The sequence below is a fragment of the Anomaloglossus baeobatrachus genome, chromosome 3 (genome assembly GCF_048569485.1).
Source record: "Anomaloglossus baeobatrachus isolate aAnoBae1 chromosome 3, aAnoBae1.hap1, whole genome shotgun sequence".
In the NCBI taxonomy this organism is placed as follows: domain Eukaryota; kingdom Metazoa; phylum Chordata; class Amphibia; order Anura; family Aromobatidae; genus Anomaloglossus; species Anomaloglossus baeobatrachus.
In genome coordinates this window covers 284,253,583-284,267,762 of record NC_134355.1, presented here as the reverse complement: position 1 = coordinate 284,267,762, position 14,180 = coordinate 284,253,583, and the positions used below count along the sequence as shown (strand labels likewise).

Sequence of the window (14,180 nt, the reverse complement as noted above, 5' to 3'; positions counted from 1 at the left end):
GTGCCCATGCTTTCTGGGCACCCCCGCTGTGAATTGCAGTCCCGCAGCCACCCCAGAAAATGGCGCTTTCATAGAAGCGCCATCTTCTGGCGCTGTATCCAACTCTTCCAGCTGCCCTGAAGCCGGGTGGCTAGCTAGGTAATAATGGAGTTAGGGCTAGCTGTATATTATCAACTGGCCCTAAGCCCGAAATTCATGGTGTCACGCCAATATTAGACATGGCCACCATGAATTTCTAGTAAAGATAAAAAAAACCACAACACACAGAAAAATATTTTTATTAGAAATAAAACACAACACAATTAGTGACTCCATCTTTATTGAAATAAAGAACCCACCCTCCACAGTAGTCCTGGGTCAGGGTCCCGCGCCGTCTAATCCGGATCCAATATCATCTGATCGGTTTGCTGGAAGGCGAAGCGATCAGATGATGTGTCAGGATCAAGTGCCTGAATCCCATCACACATCAGCTGATTGTATAATCGGCTTTTATACAATCATCAGCTGATGCATCGGTGCAAAAAAAAAAAATACTCACTTATGTGCTGATTACCGGCAGCTCCTGGAGCGATGGGGCGGGAGTCTGATCCCGTCCGATCGCTGCAGCAGCTGCCGGTAATCAGGGATGAAGTCTCCTGACGCATCCGCTGATACCGGCCGGGCGTCCGCGTCACCGCGATACTTAAGATCAGCTGATGCGTCAGGTGACTGCATCAGGTGATCCATCGCCAGGTCCTGCATCCATCGGAGGTTTCCCGGCAGTCTGCACACAGCCGGAGCGGCGATACCGTGACAGAATCTGGGAGCGGGCATGGCACCGGGAGGCTGCAGACAGGTGAGTATAACTTTTTTTTTTTTTTTCTACTGTTAACTTTTGTTTTCGCAGCCGCTTCCACCTCCTGCCTGTACATGGTGCCGCACGGCAGCATACATGCACAGGACGGGAGGTGGACGCAGCGGTGACTGTACCGGGAGGATTCACGCTTCTGTATATACTGACAGAAGGAATCCTCTTCCTGTACACGTCACTTTACTACCCACCTCCTGCGTTTATAGCTGCGTTTTTGGTCTTAGAAACACACCAAAACGCAGCTATTTGCGTTTCTCATTGCGTCTTTCAACATCCCATTGAACTCAATGGATGAAAAGCGCAGTGAAAAACGCGGGAATAATTGACATGCTGCGTTTTTGTGGCACCACAAAAACGCAGCTGAAAAAAGACAGATGTGTGGGGACAGCAAAAATTAAAAAACTCATAGACTTTGCTGGGGAAGCAAAGTCCTGCAGTTTTGAGGCCAAAAACGCACCCGAAAAACGCGCAAAAACGCACTGTGTGCACATAGCCTTAAAATGTGTTTTTCTCTGAAACGCTGCAGTGTTTCGTAGTAAAGCATACCTGGCTGAGATAATACAGCCACTGCCCAATACATACTACCCACAGACTGGGCAGCATGAACCAGCTGTCAGGTTCCCTTTGATCACGAACAGCACACAAAACTGTATACCGATGCCCTCCACATGCTGACCACGATCTCACTGACCCAGTAACTTGTATGGGTAATTTTGATCGATAATCAAAACCAGACCTGATTTTCGGTGGATCCACTGCCTAAAAAAAAAGCACTGACAACTGGATATTGTTTCAGTGTGCTAAATAGGTCAATAAAGTCTTCCCTGCACAGTAAGTTGAAGTCTCCATGGTGTATATATACTAAGGTTTAGCCACTGCGTATTTACCACCGCAGTGCTTACACTTCAAGCAAAGTGTATGAGGTTAAGAAAATGCAGTAACGCAATAAAAAGAAACATTAGCCAAATGGTCCAGAAATGGTGCTGAAAATCTGCAGTATTGCATCTAATAAGCACCGTGGGAGATCTGTCAGGAAGGCTCGGGTGCTCACAGTCCTAATCTCTTCTAACACCATAGAACTCAGTTATCACTTACCACTCATGAGTTTATTGTGACACAATCCAAGGATATAACAAGCGAGGGTTCAATGATTGTATGTGACCTTCATCTACTATCAGTATTCAGTTTATGGTACATTTCTACATAATGCATTTGACCAGTGGGGCCAAGGGTGCAATGTATGTCGGAATTGTGCTGGTGGGGTCATGTCTTGATTGGATATCTGATAAATGAATAAAGAAGAAGTGTTTAATCTGGAATTTTGGATACCTCACTCTTTAATTGCATATATAATGCATTTCTCATATTTACCAGCAGCTGAAGGTCTCCAATAGTCACATTGTCAGTAATAACATTATACAGAAGTGAATACTGAATATAGATGCTAGATGAAGGTCACATTATATCCTTGGATGTAACAAGCTTGTGTCATTCGGAGCTGATAATGGAGAGCAGACTGCTTTCTACTGTGATATTCCATTCCAAGCCTTGCAGCAATTTCTATGTATGGTGCAATTCTTTAAGACTTGGTTCCATTGAATTACAGTTTTCACATAAATTCATGGACACACTGCTTCAAATGAAACAATGTTGTACAAGCACAGAAGGGAATTCTTTGTGCCTGGCTGTCAGTAGTAGAAATGAGCAATCAGATTCTCGCTGCCCTGGTCGGTCTTCCAGTCCTTGGGCAGCGATATCAGCACATGGGTGATGTTTTGGCTCCCCTTTAACACTAGAAGTCCCAGAAATTTCGAGCTGTCTGGGTTCCAAAGGTAGAAATGTTAAATGACCCCTCTCTGGGACTTCTAGTGTTAATGCGGCATGCTTTGGCAATTTTTTTAAATACTGCAAGCATAAAGTTATAATAAAATATTTTGCTTAACCAAGGCAAAATTAATCAACGTTAACCAGTTTTTAATGTTGATTAGGGAAAGTTATTAACTAGGTTTCACATTCGTTTTTAACAAAAATGTAAAAGGATAATAGCCAACACAATTCTACCATTCTGTTGTAACTATTTTCTGCCCATTTCTTCAGCTCCATATGATCAGAGCTGTTATTTGTCACTATAGATCACCTACAGTGCTTACAGGAAGTCTGAGGTAGTCAGAGACACGCCTCCTGCCTAGTCATTGGCTGCTTTATATAAACACATCTCTTACAGATTCACCAGATAGTCAGTGGATAGAAAACAGATGCCCTTATATTAAGGCATGAGATTAGAGTACAGATTACTAAACTGGAATTGAGAAGATTAAGAAGTTCAACAAGTGAGGTTAAAAAAAAAAAGCACCAAAATTCAGGAGCTTGGAAAGTTGCTTTGATGTACGTACCAAATAAGCACAAAGGTGTTTTAGGGTGCCCAATAGTGTGCTGCACGGTAAATCATATGTTGTCAGGCGCTAGTGAAGAGAGCAATCCATAAATAAAACAGTACACTCCAATCTTTAAAGGGAATCTGTCAGCAGGTTATTGCTATGTAATGTGAGAGCACCACAATGTAGGAGCAGAAACCCTGATTACAGTGATGCTTTTCTTACTGGTCTGTGTTTTGCTGTTCCAATATAAATCAGTGTTTTATTAGCAGGAGATTATCATTACAGGACAACTTGGCACATGCAGGGTAGTCCAACCACACAAGAAGCACTGATAAGCAGCGCTCTGTCACTATACAATACAAAACAGAAGGCAGAAGAGAAGTAGTTGTGCAGAACCTGTGCTGATGTCACGATCATGTGACTAATGGGCGGAGCTCAGCAGAGAAGATACACCTGTGGTGTAATCAATTGCAATGCTTTCGTTTTGAAAGATATATATATAGATATATATATATATATATATATATATATACACACATACATACATACACACACACACAGTGCCTACAAGTAGTCTTCAACCCCCTGCAGATTTAGCAGGTTTGATAAGATGCAAATAGGTTAGAGCCTGCAAACTTCAAACAAGAGCAGGATTTATTAACAGATGCATAAATCTTACAAACCAACAAGTTATGTTGCTCAGTTAAATTTTAATAAATTTTCAATATAAAAGTGTGGGTCAATTATTATTCAACCCCTAGGTTTAATATTTTGTGGAATAACCCTTGTTTGCAATTACAGCTAATAATTGTCTTTTATAAGACCTGATCAGGCCAGCACAGGTCTCTGGAGTTATCTTGGCCCACTCCTCTATGCAGATCTTCTCCAAGTTATCTAGGTTCTTTGGGTGTCTCATGTGGACTTTAATCTTGAGCTCCTTCCACAAGTTTTCAATTGGGTTAAGGTCAGGAGACTGACTAGGCCACTGCAACACCTTGATTTTTTCCCTCTTGAGCCAGGCCTTGGTTTTCTTGGCTGTGTGCTTTGGGTCGTTGTCTTGTTGGAAGATGAAATGACGACCCATCTTAAGATCCTTGATGGAGGAGCGGAGGTTCTTGGCCAAAATCTCCAGGTAGGCCGTGCTATCTATCTTCCCATGGATGCGGACCAGATGGCCAGGCCCCTTGGCTGAGAAACAGCCCCACAGCATGATGCTGCCACCACCATGCTTGACTGTAGGAATGGTATTCTTGGGGTCGTATGCAGTGCCATCCAGTCTCCAAACGTCACGTGTGTAGTTGGCACCAAAGATCTCAATCTTGGTCTCATCAGACCAGAGAACCTTGAACCAGTCTGTCTCAGAGTCCTCCAAGTGATCAAGAGCAAACTGTAGATGAGCCTTGACATGACGCTTTGAAAGGAAAAGGTACCTTACGGGCTCGTCTGGAACGGAGACCATTGCGGTAGAGTACGTTACTGATGGTATTGACTGAAACCAATGTCCCCACTGCCATGAGATCTTCCCGGAGCTCCTTCCTTGTGGTCCTTGGGTTAGCCTTGACTCTTCGGACAAGCCTGGCCTTGGCACAGGTGGAAACTTTCAAAGGCTGTCCAGGCCGTGGAAGGCTAACAGTAGTTCCATAAGCCTTCCACTTCCGGATGATGCTCCCAACAGTGGAGACAGGTAGGCCCAACTCCTTGGAAAGGGTTTTCTACCCCTTGCCAGCCTTGTGACCCACCACGATCTTGTCTCTGATGGCCTTGGAATGCTCCTTTGACTTTCCCATGTTGACCAAGTGTGAGTGCTGTTCACAAGTTTGGGGAGGGTCTTAATTAGTCAGAAAAGGCTGGAAAAAGAGATAATTAATCCAAACATGTGAAGCTCATTGTTCTTTGTGCCTGAAATACTTCTTAATACTTTAGGGGAACCAAACAGAATTCTTGTGGTTTGAGGGGTTGAATAATAAAAGACCCTCTGAATAAACTTTTTACCATTTAAAAAAAAAAAAAAAAAAAAAAAAAACAAATAAAGAAATAACATTCTTTTTTGCTGCAGTGCATTTCACACTTCCAGGCTGATCTACAGTCCAAATGTCACAATGCCAAGTTAATTCCGAATGTGTAAACCTGCTAAATCTGCAGGGGGTTGAATACTACTTGTAGGCACTGTAATTATATATATATATATATATATATATATATATATATATATATATATATATATATATATATATATATATATATATATATATATATATATATATATATATATATATATATATATATATATATATATATATATATATACACACACACATATATACACACACACACACACATATATATGTTCACTCTATTTATTATATAATGCAGGACAAGTTCTCTTTAACACACCTCAAACCTTGTAATACTAAGGAGTCACATGACATTGGGGAGGGAAAACTGCCGATTGGGCAAAATAAGTGTTTGATACACTGACGATTTTGAAAGTTTTGTTACCTACAAAGTGGCGAGATCTGTAAATTTCATCATAGGTACACTTCAACTGTAACAGACAGAATAAATAAAAAAAAATCCCCCCAAAAAAATCACATTGCATGATTTTTAAATAATTTGCATTTTATTGCATAATAAGCATTTGATACAATAGAAAAACAGAACTTAATATTTGGTACAGAAACCTCTTTGTTTGCAAAATTACATGTCAGACATTTCCTGTAGTTCTTGACCAAGTTCGCACACACTAGGGATTTTGCCCCATTCCTCCATATAAGTCTTCGCCAGCTCTTTCAGATTTCAGGGCTGTCACTGGGCAACATTGACTTTCAACTCACTCCAAAGATTCTCTACTGGGTTCTGGTCTGAAGAATGGCTAGGCCACTCCAGGACCTTGAAATGCTTCTTACGGATCCCACTACTTAGTTGCCCTGGCTGTGTGTTTTGGGTCATTGTCATACTGAAAGACGCAGCCACAACCCATCTTCAATGCACTTACTGGGGGAAAGCGGTTGTTGGCCAAAACCTTACAATACATGACCCCATGCATCCTCCCTTTAATACGGTGCTGTCATCCTGTTCCCTTTGCAGAAAAACCCTTCTAAAGAATGCTTCTACCAACATGCTTTATGATTGGGACCGTGATCCTGGGGTTGTCCACATCCAACAAAGGACCCTCTATGTTTAATCAAAGAGTGTTTAATAAGGGGTATTTTGTACATTTTTTCTTTATGTTTCTTATACAGTGTGTATGGAAAGTATTCAGACCCCTTTACATTTTTCACTCTGTTTCATTGCAGCCATTTGGTAAATTCCAAAAAGTTAATTTTTTTTCTCATTTATGTACACTCTGCACCCCATCTTGACAAAAAAAAAAAAAAAACAGAAATGTAGACATTTTTGCAAATTTATGAAACAAAAAGAACTGGAATATTACATGGTCATAAGTATTCTTCTGGTGGTCCCAAATGTCTTCCATTTAAGGATTATGAAGGCCACTGTGCTCTTAGGAATCTTGAGAACTGCAGAAATTCTTTTGTAACCTTGGCCAGATCTGTGCCTTGCCACAATTGTGTCTCTGAGTACTTTGGGCAGTTCCTTTGACCTCATGATTCTCATTTGGTCTGACATGCACTGTGAGGTCCTATATAGACAGGTGTGTGCCTTTCCAAATCAAGACCTATCAGTTTAATTAAACACAGCTGGACTCCAATGAAGGAATAGAACCAGCTCAAGGAGGATCACAGAGAAATGGACAGCATGTGACTTAAATATGTGTCTGAGCAAAGGGTCTGAATACTTATGACCATGGGAAATTTCAGTTTATCTTGTTTAAAAAATTTGCAAACATTTCTACATTTCTCTGGGGTTTTTCCTGTCAAGATGGGGTGCAGAGTGTACATTAATGAGAAAAAAAGATTTTTTTGAATTGATCAAATGGCTGCAATCAAACAAGGATTGAACAATGTAAGGCTATGTGCGCACGTTGCGTACAGTTCACTGCAGACATTTCTGCAGCAATCTGAAGAGCACATGTGCGCTTTAGATCGCTGCAGAAATGTCCGTAGTGAAAGCCGATTCCATGCGCTCTGCCTGCAGCTCCTCCCATAAACAGAGCAGGAGCTGCCGGCAAAGCGCAGGAAAGAAGTGACGTCACTTCTTTTTACGCAGCGCTTCGGCAGTAGCCGAAGCGCTGCGCTCTAAAACGCCACGTGCGCACGTCTCCTGCACAATCTCCATAGACTGTGCAGGGGACGCAGGACGCATGCAGTTACGCTGCGCTACCAAGCGCAGCGTAACTGCATGTATTTACGCAACGTGCGCACATAGCTTAAAGGAGTCTGAATACTTTCGATACCCACTGTAAGTTCCCCAATTCTTTTATATAGGGGTCTGATATTTCTTCCAATGTATCGTTTTTGACAAGGGCACTGTATACAATGTATTACTTCCCTGGTTTGGCATGTAATTAAATCCCAAATGTCAATTTGTTTACTTTTCATATAACTCTTTCTGGTTCCATTTTTTATATTTTTGCAGATGATACATTTTTTTACAGGGATAATAGCCTTTTATATTACAAATAGCATCCTGGCCATATTGGGTATTATTTCGCCTCTGTCCAGTAGGTGCTATCAAGTTCCCTAAATTATTAGCTTTTCTGTAGGTGAACTTAGGATGAGAGGGAATGAGTTCCCCTATTACTTTATCTTCTCTTCATAAATTTCAATACTTTATAATATTTTCCAAAATTTTAGTTTGTCCCATGTACTGTAAAATTATAGGTCTATTACAATCGTCTGATTTTTCCAAGGTCGGTTTGTGAGAGCCCGAAATCTTGCTGGTTGGTATTTGATCAAAAATATTTACCGTAGTTTTCGTTTTATAAGACGCACCGGATAAGATGCACCCCAAATTCAGAGCAAAAAAAAGGTGCAAAAAAAAAAATGGGGTCCATCTTGTAATCCAGAGATGTCTTACTGGAGGGGGCAGTAGCGGTCGTGGAGCAGTCACAGGAGGCAGGGGTAGTGGGTGTCCCAGAAACTGTAGGCTGTGCTGGGGCAGTGGCAGCATCTGCAGCGGCTGTGCGCAGTCAGGGCTTCAAAAGAAATGGCGCATGGAGTCAGCGCAGATTAAGCTCTAGGCTCAATGGCAAGTCGAGATCTCCTCTGCGCAAGTGCCATCTCCGGGCTCCATTTTCCTTAAGTCCGCTGGAGGCAGATCAATGGGCCGGAGGCAGCGCCTGCACAGATGAGAGCTTGATCCGAGAGCTCCATCGGTGAACTCGTTGACTCCAGGCGGCAGTATTGGAAGTCACCACTAGACCCGCAGCGCCAGTCCAGCTGCCGGAGACGCCGCACAGCAGCTCCAGCTGCAGGAGACCCCGCGCAGACACCACACAGCCGCCGGAGACCCTGCACAGCCACTGCAGACACCGCACTGTCACCTCAGCAGCAGCCGCCGGAGACCCTGCTCAGCTGCTGCAGACACTGTACTGCCGCCCGAACAGCAGCCGCAGACACCGCAGCCCCTGCACAGTCACCTCAGCATTCCCCCGGCCTCTTGCAACCACTGTCCACTAGCCTGGTAAGCTACATTTAGAGTATAAGACGCATCCCTCACTTTCCTCCCTAAATTTTGGGAGGAAAAGTGCGTCGTATAATCCAAAAAATATGGTATTTCATGCAATAAAAATGCAAATTATTTAAAAAGTCTTACATTGTGATTTTCTGGATTTTTTTTATTCTGTCTGTCACAGTTGAAGTGTACCCATGATAAAAAAAAAAAAATGACAGATCTCTCCATTGTTTGTAAATGAGAAAACTTGGAAAAAAAATCAGCAGTGTATCAAATACTTATTTTCCTCACTGTAGGCGTGTACTCACTTTGTTGCCAGTGGTTTAGACATTAATGGCTGTGTGTTATTCAGAGGGCACCAAATTTACACTATTATACAAGGTATACACTGACTACATTACATTGTCATAGCGTCATATCTTCAGTGTTGTCCCACATACATTTACACACACATACTTTCCTCTTTTGACCTGTGGCCCGTTTCTCTTTAAATCATACATGTGCAGAGGGAGATCAATGATGATCATGTCCTTTTAACTCTGCAAAGTTATTATATTAGGGAGCTGGAAAGAATGGATTAAGATAGGTTCATGATACGGAATAAAATTGGTAACAGACATAACATTTTTCACTATTAAGCCATTCATGACGGGTGCGAGATAGGCTTGTTTACCTTGTTATCTATATACAGTATATGGACAGTAAACCATCTCTCCATTGACCAAAAGAAGTGCTGGTTAAAAGTTTATTAAACACGGAGTAAACAATTGCGTGTATCACAACTGAGAATATAGACCGCAGTGTATCTGTATTGTAAATTGTCACTAATGCAACAACCAGACACACTACATATGTCCTCCGAGACAAAATTCACAGAATGATCTAATATAGCAGACACCCGTAGTAGTAATAAACTGTATAAAACAAAACAGACAATGCAGTCACTTATATACCATCTATGAGCCACCAACACACAGGAAGGCACAAGGAAGAACAGATTATCACCTACTGCATAAGTGTTTCTGTATAGATTGTCCCCTTCTCTCCTATCGGTAGACTGAAGCTCACAACTGCTGGGCAGTCACTCCAACTCTGAACCAGCCAAAGCTAATCCACTACAAGTTGAATGGGAAGCTTAATGAACAAGGCAGACCCCACCCAAGCACTAACATTGCTGGAGACAGGGGAGGAAAAGAACATTCATAGTTCACAAAACAGTGCACTTCTCTGACATTAGTGCGTTTAATCACTAACATGAAGCTTATGGCACGGTCTGCTTCCTCTGATGGATGGATGGAGGGTTCGCTGCTATGGAATAACACACAACACATATGTGGAGTGATTTCAGCAAACATTCTTCAGAGCTGGTGAATTAAGTCATTAACCCCTCAAGGATTCTAATAATTTGGGCCTTTAAGGTTACTGACAAAACCAAGCTATAGGGTCTACAAGCATTGTACATGTAATTACAGTTATCAAGATAACAATATTTGCAAGATAGTCACAGTAGATATGGGTTGTCCACAGTCCAACGTTTAAAGAGAACCCATCACCAGTAATGACAACACTGAACTACATAAACTACACAAGGATAGAGGGCCATTTCAAGCACATCCATGTGCACAGCAGTATCACCACCGCCTCTTGTCAAGCTCCTTTTTGCTGCAGTTGACAGTTAGAGGGTTGCTCCATTATTTTTATAATGTTGACCTATTCCAGTGATCCCCAACCTTTCTGACGAAGAGAGCCATATCCATCTCTGAGAGAGGGTCGGGAGCCACATGTAGTTCCCTCCCCCTCACTTTAAAGTCCCCATTACTAGAATGACAGCGAAAGCTGTTCCACGGAGATCACACTGAGGCAGTATGCCAAGATCCAAGCATTCCCAGTCTACCCACATTCAGATGTGCTCCTCTATGTGGGGCTACTCCCAAGTGTCACCATCTGCAGACCTGCTCTTCATAGCTGTTTGCCAGACCTGGTACTAATACAGCAAGCTGGCAGCCAGCCGCAAGCAAACTATCACGACCCATGAGCCAGATTTGGCCTCCAAGACACAGGTCAGGAACTCCTGAAAGGTCATCAATATAATTTGAATAGGGGCAGGTCTGCTATACCCAACAGTGGCCACTACACAATTGGCAAAGCAGTGATATTCAGGACGGAATATAGCCAATCAAGAGGAGGGGGGGGGGGGGGGAATTGCAGCCACAGGAATCTGATATTGATGTCATCAATATAAAAATAATGGGATAACCTATTAAATCTAATTTGTTGCGCAAGTGCAGGTAAGATGGGTGTCCCAACACAATCGCTCCTTCCTACACTGAAGGTGCGGCCCATGCTCCAATAGTAATTATTTCTTGAATACCACAAGTATTTTTGAAAAAAGAGAAGTCAGGAAAGAAGAACAGAGAGCAGGGCAGATGAGCCCTGAACTCCTGACCTGCATGGCATAAACATCTCTGGCTTCCAGAGGCAGCTTGGTATGCCGTAGTAACATCTGCACAAGGACCAGGTGTCTGGTGTGTGGTGGAATTACCCGTGGCTAGGCCAATGCATATCAGCCTAAGATCCCACTCCATAATGTGAAATGTTAGGCTGGTTTCACACTACGTTTATTTAACATGCGTCCTGAACGTTTTTTTAACGCAGAAACGGATCCAGTGCAAATGCGTTTTCACTTCAATGCATTTGCAATGGACTCGCGTTAACATGCGTTCACATGCATTTGCGTGCGTTATAGTGAGGATCCAGCGACTTGCAGTTTTTTAACATCTTTCAAAAACGCTACTTGTAGCGTTTTTGAGCTGCGTCCAAATACTGCAAATTGCTGGATCCTGACTAAACAGCACGCAAATGCATGTGAACGCTGGCATGCTGATAGACAGGATCCTGCTTGCTCTACTGAGCATGCCCAGAACCAGCCTCCATGATCAGTCTCTCTCCTACCTCTCGGTCTCTCTCGCCCTCTCTCTCCTCCCTCTCTCTCTGTCTCTCTCCCACCTGAGAGCTGCGGACACTCGTAAACAAGATAAATATCGGGTAACCACTTATCTTAGTTACCCGATGTTTACGTTGGTAACGTGTGCAGGCAGCCGGCTCCTACAGCTGCAGACGCTTGTAACCAAAGTAAATACCCGATGTTTACCTTGGTTACGAACCTCCGCAGCTGTCAGATGCCGGCTCCCAGTCTGGCACGTTTAGTTCCCCTCACTCCCGATCACATGACTCCAATGCCCGCCCCTAAACATCGAGTGACAGGATCCTGCAAAATAAGACATGCGTTTGCATGCGTTTTTTGCTGTAAAAGCAGGATCCGCTTTTGCAGCAAAAAAACGTTATGGACAGATGTTAAATAAACGTAGTGTGAAACCAGCCTTAGCTTGGCAGTGTGGAATAGCACACCACTGCAGGAAGCTCCTGTTCTCTTGTAGGGTATGCTACCTACTAGATTGTAGAGCGCTCCGTTAAGTTTGCTGGAGAACTGATACTGGTTATGGGGTCTGACTTATGCAAAGTGTTTCCAGCAAAGCACACCCCTAAGGCTGCTTTCACACATCCGGTTTGAGCAGTGCGGCCCAATCTGGCTGTGAAACCTATGCAACGGATGCGGCGAAAACACCACATCCTTTGCAGAAGTTTTTACATACGGCCCGTCCGTTTTTTCCGGTTGCAGCACGCTACTGAGCATGCGCAGTGGAAGAAACCACATGCAGCGGCCGGATGCGTTTTTTCCGCATCGCGCCACATCCGGCGTCCATAGGCATGCATTGAAAAATGCGCCGCAGCGGCTGGATGCGGCACGATGCGGTTTTTTTGACGGACAAAAAAACGTTACAAGATACATTGCCTCTGGCTACTTTCACACATCAGGTTTTTTTCCATCAAGCGCAATCCGGAAAAAAAACGGGTAAAACGGATCCGGTACAGCATCCATTTTATCCCCATAGATTTGCATTGTTACCGGATTGTGCCTGATGGCTTTGCGCTGCATGCATTTTTTTCCGGATGCGGCAAAATTAATTAAAGCGGCGGCCGGAGGCAATGTATCTTGCAACGTTTTTTTGTCCGTCAAAAAACACGCAGTGCGCCGCATCCGGCCGCTGCGGCGCATTTTTCAATGCATGCCTATAGACGCCGGATGCGGCGCGATGCGGAAAAAACGCATCCGGCCGCCGCATGCGGGGTTTTTTACACTGCGCATGCTCAGCGTGCCGCAACCGGGAAAAAAACGGACGGGCAGCATGTAAAAACTTATGCAAAAAGGATGCGGTGTTTTCGCCGCATAGGTTTCACAGCCAGATTGAGCCACACTGCTAAAACCGGATGTGTGAAAGTAGCCTTAGGCCGCCGCTTTACTTAATTTTGCCGCATCCGGAAAAAAATGGATGCAACGCAAAGCCATCAGGCACAATCTGGTAACGATGCAAATCTATGGGGATAAAACGGATGCGGTACCGGATCCATTTTACCCGTTTTTTTCCGGATTGTGCCTGATGGAAAAAACCTGATGTGTGAAAGTAGCCTTAAAGGGGATGTCCAGCGGAAGAAAATCAGTTACAAATTGTATTTTGTAAAGTTCTATGTATACTGGCACTTCCTAAAATACTTTATCCTTCCAACGTGTCCCAATTTTAGCACCCCACTTGCTTTCTCAGCAGCTTCACTTCTCCATTGAGTTCAAAACAGGAAAGATCTGGCGGAATGGCACATTTTTTACCAAGAAAGAAATCCTAGCTAATGCAAAGACAGAAGCACTTGGCTCTTGCTTATAAGGCACAGAAATATTCTGAACTGTTCCCAGAGAGGCTCACTATCTAAGCTCCCCCATATAGAAAAGAATACAAGGAGAGAATACAAACGCCTTCCAATTGGCATCCCTGGTGGGATTTGAACCTAGAACCCCTGCACGGCAAGACTATAGTGCTAACCACTGAGCCACGGTGTTCTTTTCTGTGGCAAAGCCAAGCCAGAAGTGGAGTTGCTGGGGCATCAAGAGGGCAGTGGAACCAGTACTTCAATATATATCTGCACAATAGAGTAGATTAGTAAGTGCTATGTCAAAACATTCAAAATGGAATGGAATACATTTTTTTTTGTTAAGGTGAATATTCTCTTTAGTATATTAAGCATACACAGAGGCGTGCTGAAAACCAGCACAGTGAGCCCAGGCTGATCCCCTCAGCGCTGGACTCACAGCCACACAGTACACTACTGCACTAGAACGCGCTCTATCCTGCTGGGTGCTACACACAAAGACTGGATCCATTATGCCACCTAGTTTCCACCCACTAGATCAGAGACTAATGAAAAGGACAGATATCGTCTGCAGAGGGGGTAACTGCTGAAAAATGCAAAGCCCTTCCAGATTAACG

General features: G+C 43.4%; 1 protein-coding gene across 16 annotated transcripts in view; it reads right to left on the bottom strand.

Moving 5' to 3' along the window:
- Nucleotides 1–14,180, bottom strand: part of EPB41L2 (erythrocyte membrane protein band 4.1 like 2) — a 204,683-nt gene that overhangs the window by 148,321 nt on the left and 42,182 nt on the right. The window contains exon 1 of one of the 16 annotated variants that reach the window (XM_075339883.1): nt 9,812–9,909. The exons of 14 other annotated variants lie outside the window; for them this stretch is intronic. The gene's annotated coding sequence lies outside the window, so the exon portion shown is untranslated. Of the gene's footprint in view, nt 1–9,807; nt 9,910–14,180 lie in introns of those variants that run through there. One more of the 16 variants, XM_075339884.1, reaches the window with a different exon arrangement.